This window comes from Chinchilla lanigera, unplaced genomic scaffold, assembly GCF_000276665.1.
Source record: "Chinchilla lanigera isolate Chin_1 unplaced genomic scaffold, ChiLan1.0 scaffold00032, whole genome shotgun sequence".
NCBI classification, from domain to species: Eukaryota; Metazoa; Chordata; class Mammalia; order Rodentia; family Chinchillidae; genus Chinchilla; species Chinchilla lanigera.
Window position 1 is genome coordinate 15,790,772 of NW_004955433.1, and position 7,206 is coordinate 15,797,977.

The 7,206-nt window shown below is 38.2% G+C and overlaps 1 long non-coding RNA gene across 1 annotated transcript; it reads left to right on the forward strand.

Annotated features, from left to right (window-relative positions):
• Positions 1-4,114: 4,114 nt before the first annotated feature.
• Positions 4,115-6,127, forward strand: LOC106148949. The gene is made up of 3 exons (XR_001234756.1): positions 4,115-4,237; positions 5,728-5,810; positions 5,939-6,127. It is a non-coding gene; the product is annotated as an uncharacterized LOC106148949 (long non-coding RNA).
• The last annotated feature ends 1,079 nt before the right edge of the window (positions 6,128-7,206 follow it).

Here is a 7,206-nt window from a genome sequence, read left to right on the forward strand (position 1 = left end):
AATGGACCGAGCTTTACAACAGACCGGGCATTAGAAGCTGGGCTGATGGCTTCCCAGTAAAGCAAATATGATTTTCAGGTAGTCTCATATTTCTATTCACACTCCTGGATTTGGAGCTGCCATTGTTTAATTTTGCTCATCCAGATTTTCAGCAGCTTTCTTGAACTCATCATACTCTTGGATCCACTTATCCTAATACAAGTGAATCACACCTGCATCCTAGCCACTCTTCTACTGAGTTACAGTATTTATACTTCTAGTTTTCATCTTCACCGTATGCTCACTGAGCCTGTTTTAGCCATCTTCTCATCTGTTATGATTTGTGCCCGTATGTCCCCCCAAAGCCTCATGTGGTCATGGGGAGCAGGCTTTTCAGAGGTGGCTAAATCTAGAGTTTACGACTGGTTCATTATCTAGTGAGATTGGGGGTGTGAGTGCTACACCTGCCCTAGGGCAGGTTGCCTGCATACAACATAGCAGAGGAAAAGAGGTTTGCTCTGCCTGTTTGCTCTTGCTGCTTTTGCTATCTTCCGCCGTCATGAACTGCTGCCCTCTGCCATGTGCCAGCCTGCCTTGGAGCCAGCTGATTATGGGCTGAAACCTCCACAAACTGTGAGCTAAATAAACCTTTCCCCTTTAACTTTGGGGGTAGGGTATTTTGTCCCAGCAATGAGAGAAAAGTAACCAAGACATCTTTTGTAAATTATGGCTTTAAGGTCATACAGTCCTGGTATCTCCATGGGCCCAGAGGTGGACTTTCAACTCCATTCAGGCCTCTCGGATCCCCTCATCCTTGGGATGAGTTTTGTGTCAAGGGACAAAGTGAAACAGTTGGAACCACCACCCAGCCAGGCCAGAAGTAAGCTAAGCTTCCAATTGAGGGCACCTCTCTGTCCCATCCTCTCTGAGACCTAAAAATAGGAGGTGACACTTACTGCAAGATAATTAGGTCTTTGCTAAGGAAGTGAAAGACCTCTACAACGAAAATTACATCACTCTGAAAAGGGAAATTGAGAAGAACATCAGAAAATGGAAAGACAGCGCTGTTGATGGATAGGCAGAACCAATATAATCAAAATGGCCATACTTTCAAAACTGATATATAGATTTAATGCAGTCCCAATCAAAATACCAACAGCATTTCTCACAGAGCTGGAGAAACAATTCTAAAATTCATGTGCAATCAGAAGAGACACAGAATAGCAAAAGTAATCCTGGATAACAAAAGCAAAGCAGGAGGCATCATAATCACAGGTTTACTACAAAGCTATTGTTATTAAAACATCGCGGTACTGGCACAAAAACAGACATGTGGATCATTGGAACAGAACAGAGGAAGAAGAAACAATCCCAGGCACATGTAGCTATTTGATCTTTGGCAAAGGGGCCAAAAATATACACTGGAAGAAAGACAGCCTCTTTAATGAATGGTGTTGGGAAAATTAGACATCCACATGCAGAAGGTTGACTTTAAACTTATATGTCACCACGTGCTAAACTAAAATCAAAATGGATCAAAGATCTAAATGTTAAAACAGAAACAATCTGCTGGAAGATAAAATAAGTAAAACTCTTGAAGACATAGGCATAGGCAAGGACTTTCTGAACAGAATCCCAGTGTCACAAGAAATAACATTGAGAATTAACAAATGGAATTGTACCAAATTAAAAAGCTTCTGCACAGCAAAGGAAACAACCTACAGAGTGAAGAACAACCTACAAAGTAGGAAAAAGATTTTCTAGCTATTCCTTAGACAAAGAACTAACATCTGAAATATATCAAGAACTCAAAAAAATAGATCCCTCAAAATAAAAAATCCAATCAAAAAATGGGCAACTGAAATGAATAGACACTTCTCAGAAGAAATACAATTACCAGTGAATACACAAAAAAATATTCAACATTGCTAGCCATTAGAGAAACACAAATTAAAATTACATTGATATATCATCATACCCCAGAAAGAATGGCTATCATGAAAAAATCAAATAATAGCAAGTGCTGGAGAGGATGTGGGGGAAAAGGAACTCTTCTACATTGCTGGTAGAAATGTTAACTAGTACAATCACTAGTTGTAGTCAGTGTGGAGATTCCTCAAAGAAGTAAAAGCAGAACTTCCATTTGACCCAGCTGTTCCCCTTATGGGTATCTTCCCAAAAGACTTAAAGTCATGATATTACAATGATATACATACTGATGTTTATAGAAGCACAATTTATGATAGCTAGATCTTGGAAACTGTATATGTCCATCAATGATGAATGGATAAAGAAAACATATTTATATACAATATAGTAGTAGTCCCATAAAGAAAGATAGACTCAGGGCATTTGTAGGAAAATGAATGCAATTTGAAAACATAACATTAAGTGAAATAAGTCAGACACATAAGCTTAAATATTACATGGTTTCTCTTATATGAGAATATAGATATATAGGTTATGTAGTAGATAGAGAGAAAGAGAGAGAGAGAGAGAGAGAAATAGAAGATAGAAAAATAGAAAAGAGGAAGAAGTCTAAATAATTCCCCAAATTAACTATTCCATCATTTAAAAAATATTTTAACATATATGCTAATTTGTTTTATGTATACTACTAGTTTATCTTAGTTCATTGAAGAGAAAGTTTTATGCTTTTACCTGAATGTTTATTTTTTGTAAGAGAGTCTTTGTCTATGACTTATACTCAGAAAAAATAAAACAAAGACAACTAAAAATAATTAGGTCTTTGGAGGGGATTAATGTAGATCTCTCTGAACTCCCTCAAATGCTATCAGTAAACTTTTTTCTGCTTATCACTCAGAGACCATTTCTGTTGTTTCTGACCAAAGAAGACCTGACTGTTCCACTGGTCTGGTATTCAAAGATATTCTAAGAACTTTTATTTTATTTCTTTTTCTAAGAACTTTTATTCCATGCCTGGTACATGACTATTGCCAATAAAGTCTCTTCAATAATAAGAACAAAAGTAGTCACTGAAAGTGTCACAGTAGAATGGGTTTGAATTCATTTTGATTGATGTCCATAGAGTTGGGGTTTTTTAATATAAAAATGCATTGTGAAATAGTTTGTACATATGAAAGGATACATTTAATGTATATAACGATACATGATGGTCAGGCTATGGTTTGAGTGGGTCCCTCAGGTATTTATGGTTGGCCCTCAGTGTGTTGACGTTGGAAAGTGTCTGACTTCTCTTGTCATTGGCACAAATACCTGACATCCACGACTTAGAGGAGGAGGGGTTTATTCTGGCTCATGATTTTATCCCATAATTGACCAGCTCTAAGTTAGGAAAGCATGGTGGTGAAAGGGTCTGACATGGAGGAGAGCTGCTCACTTCACAGCAGCCAGGAAGCAGAGAGGAGAGAGAGGAGGTGGGGAGGGAGGTACACCCTTCCAGTTCACCCCAGTGCACGGGTCCCACCTCTTCTGGCCAGGGCCCACTTCCTAACATCAAGTCAGCTATTCCAAATGCATGAGGCTTTGGAGGCCATTTTAGATCTAAACCATAAGAGGAGGTGCTGGGACTTTGTGGGGGATGCTTAATGTAAGACAAGTGATTTGATTTAGATCTAAAATGTTCCCCAAATGTCTCACACATTCAAAGATGGAGCTTTCAGAATGTGATTGGATCATGAGGAATCTAACTTTGGGTTAGTTAAACTAACATTGGGTTAGTCTATTAATGAGACTGTAATTTGATGGAAACTTAGGAGGTGGGGCCTAGCTGAAGGGAACTGGTCATGACCTAGGAAAGTACATCCCATTCCCAACCTTTCTTCTATGGCCCTTTCATCTCACTTTGTTTCCTTGCTGCTGTGAGATGCAGCTTTCCGCACCAGGCCCTTCTGCCATGATCTTTTTGCCTGGGAGCCAACCAACCATGGACTGAACCCTCTAAAGCCATGAGCCAAAATAAATATTTCCTCCTTGAAGCTGCTCTTCTCAAGCATTTGGTCACTGTGATGAACATCTCATTAACATACTAGGTCTTCGAGGGCTCTGGCTTCAGAAGGGATTAACATAGTTCCCATGGGACTTCAGTTCTTGATGGAGAGGTTGTTGTTAAAGAGCAGGACTGGCCACTCCCCTTTTCTGGTTTCTTGATTCACCATGCAATCGCCCCCTCTGGCCCTGCCCCTACCATTATGTCATCATTCATGATGTGATGCTGTCAGAGAGGCCCTTGCCAAAGCCTGCACCATGCTACTTGGACTTTCATCCTCCAAAAAAAGTGAGTGAAATAAATATCTCTTTAAATTGCCCAGACCCAGTTGTTTTCCTGCAACAGATTGATACACAACATAAACAGAAGAAGACATTCCTGGGTATCCACAGAGTAGCCTGTGATATAGACTAGGGCATCAGCTCAGAGTCCATCTGAAGCGCCTCACTGGCCTTTTCCCATCATGCTCCTCCTCCTCTCCAGCAAGGGTGACTCCATAAGGTATTTTTTCACCCACCCAAATCCACAAAGATGCTTTACTATTATTTAGTTTGAAAAAATTACACTATTTTAATAAAAAGCAAATTCCCCAGCAACAGGAAATCCTGCACAAATAAGGCTGGTAAAATAAGGATGCAGCCCAATCTTGTTCACTTTTAAGCCCCAAACCTACACCACAGCACTGCCTGTTTCTTCACACCAAGGAGAGGAGCTTAGATAGCACACTCATAATGTTTCAAAGTGACCGTGGTACAGGTTACAGTGACATGAGCTTTTAATCCTAGCTACTAAGGAGAGTGAGACAGGATGACCACTAGTTCAAAATCAGCCTAGGCAACTTAGTGATATCAAAATAAAAAATAAAAAGGTTGAGGATGTAATTCAGTGCAAAGGTCCTAGTTTCAATCCCCAATACCACAAAATAATGATAATAATAATGATGATGATAATAATAATAATAATAAAGTAGTGACAGGGGCACCCCAAAGGAAATGGTCACATGATCACAGGATTGTCTGTAGTTTATAGTGACGAACTGGAAACAACCCAACTGTCTACCAATAGGGCACTGATTAAATAAACAATAGTACTTCAAAATACTATACTATCGCAAATGATATAACTATATATGTAGCTATTGAAAATCAATAGGGGCAGAACTGAATACGATTCTATATTTATAAAATAAACACATTGCTGGAGAAAGTTGGACCCTGGTTTTCTAGAGGGAAAATGAAAGATTAGAATTATGAGAAATTCTCCTTTTTAATATTGTTTGAACTACAAAGTTAAATCAATTTTATAATTAGAAAAATAAAAGCTTTTAAAAGTAATGAGTTATTAGCTGGGTGTGATGGCACACGCCTGTAATCCGAGCACTCAGGAAGCTGAGGCAGGAGAATCCTTGCAAGTTCAAGACCAGCATGGGCTATAAAGTGAGCTCAAGGCCAGTCTGAACTGCATAGCGAGACCCTGTCTCAAAAAGACAAAAAATAAAAAAGTAATGAGTTATTTCAAATGTTCATGTTCTCTTCACTACTATCACTTTAAAGAAAGTGAAAAGAAACCTACACAAATTATTACTTTTTCACTAAGTACCTGCCAAGAAAACCAAGACATAGTCCCAACATAAAGATAAGACTCTGGAGAAGAGGGTGGAGGAAAAAAGGCACTTTGCCCCACTGAATATTCCTCATCTGAAAATTATTTCAAATCTTCCCCTTAAAGATTTCCACCTCCTAACCAAGGAACCTGTCATTTGTCCTTCATCAAGGAAGCTTTCCTAATGTCATCTCTAGAACTTGCAAGGCTCAAGTCTCAAAGATGCTTTTCCAACTTATAAGCAGTTAATGGATCGAAGGTATGCTTGTCACTCACCAGTTACTTTATAGATAGCAAGAGGAAAACTCAAATTATAGTGTACAATTTAACAAACTTGTCACATGATTTTATCACTGTATAACTATAATTATTGTACTTACAATGTAGGGAGTAATTTCTACCAGAATTATGGATGGCACTTTGGAATTTATTTATAAAGACACAAATTTTTAATAGAGACAGAGTTCTTCAAAGAAGTCTAAAGTACTTTTGAGGAAGATCTGTTCATCGATTTCTCTCTAATCATGTGTCTGAAGAAAAGAAGTCCATTTATAGCCTAAAGAACTAGGTCTTTGGGAAGTGGTAAGTGATCATCTGTTATCCTTCTTCACTCCCCATGAAAGTTGATAAAAAGAAATGGAATGATTGACCAGGATTGCAAATAACTGGTAGCCACATTATACTTTTCCAGTGCTGTGTCCACAGCAGACATTACTAATCTAACACTGTACCCCTTCTCCTGAGCCTGAACTCCCTCCTTGCAATGCCTCTCAAACCAGGCAGCCACTACCAATCAACCAGTTATTTCACAAGAAAAGATCTTGTTTGTCATCTCTGGATGCCAAGAATAAAATCAATACTCACTTTACCCTCCAAAGAAAAGACGTATTTATTCAGCAAGCCCTGTCCTTTACAACAAGGTTATCTCACACCAATAACCAGTTCTACAACATAAAATATTCATTTCCAAATGAATCATTTAAAATTATTTGAAAAAATAAAATATTTATGGTTATGATTTATGTCTTAATCAAAATAGCATAACAAATTAGTATTAAGGGTAAGTTGAACAAAAGGGTACTTTGTCATTTTGTATCTACTATTAATAGATTGAAATTTTTAGCCAAAGAGATTTTTGAAATAATATGGAAGTATTTTATCATGGGAACTCTATACAACCTGACAAATGTATGTTCAGTAAAGAAAACAAAGGAAAATAATTTTATTTTAATGATGAGATGGTTAATGATCTTATGGATAAGGTTTGGGGGATATATGACCCATTTCATTTGTCTGTTTTGCCCCTGGAGACTCTAGACCCCAGAAAGATGAATTCTCTCCTCTGTGGACAACCTGGACACAAAAATGAAAGGATCAAAAAACTGAAAGGTCAAAGCCTCCAGTTAAATGACAGACAGTGGGAGAGGCACTGTGCAGGAGTTTTAACACATTTCATTGCTAGCAATTGCCTTTGGAGTAAGTTTTCCAGTCAAGCTTCTGTGGGACAAAAGAGTAAATATTTGTGTCTCTGTGGAGAGAAGAAGGAAATCCAGGAATAGAGGAAATGAAAAATGGCAGAAACTGGGTGTAGTGGTGCATGCCTGCAATCTAACATTCTGAGAAGCTGAGCTAGAAGAATTACAAGTTGGAGCCCA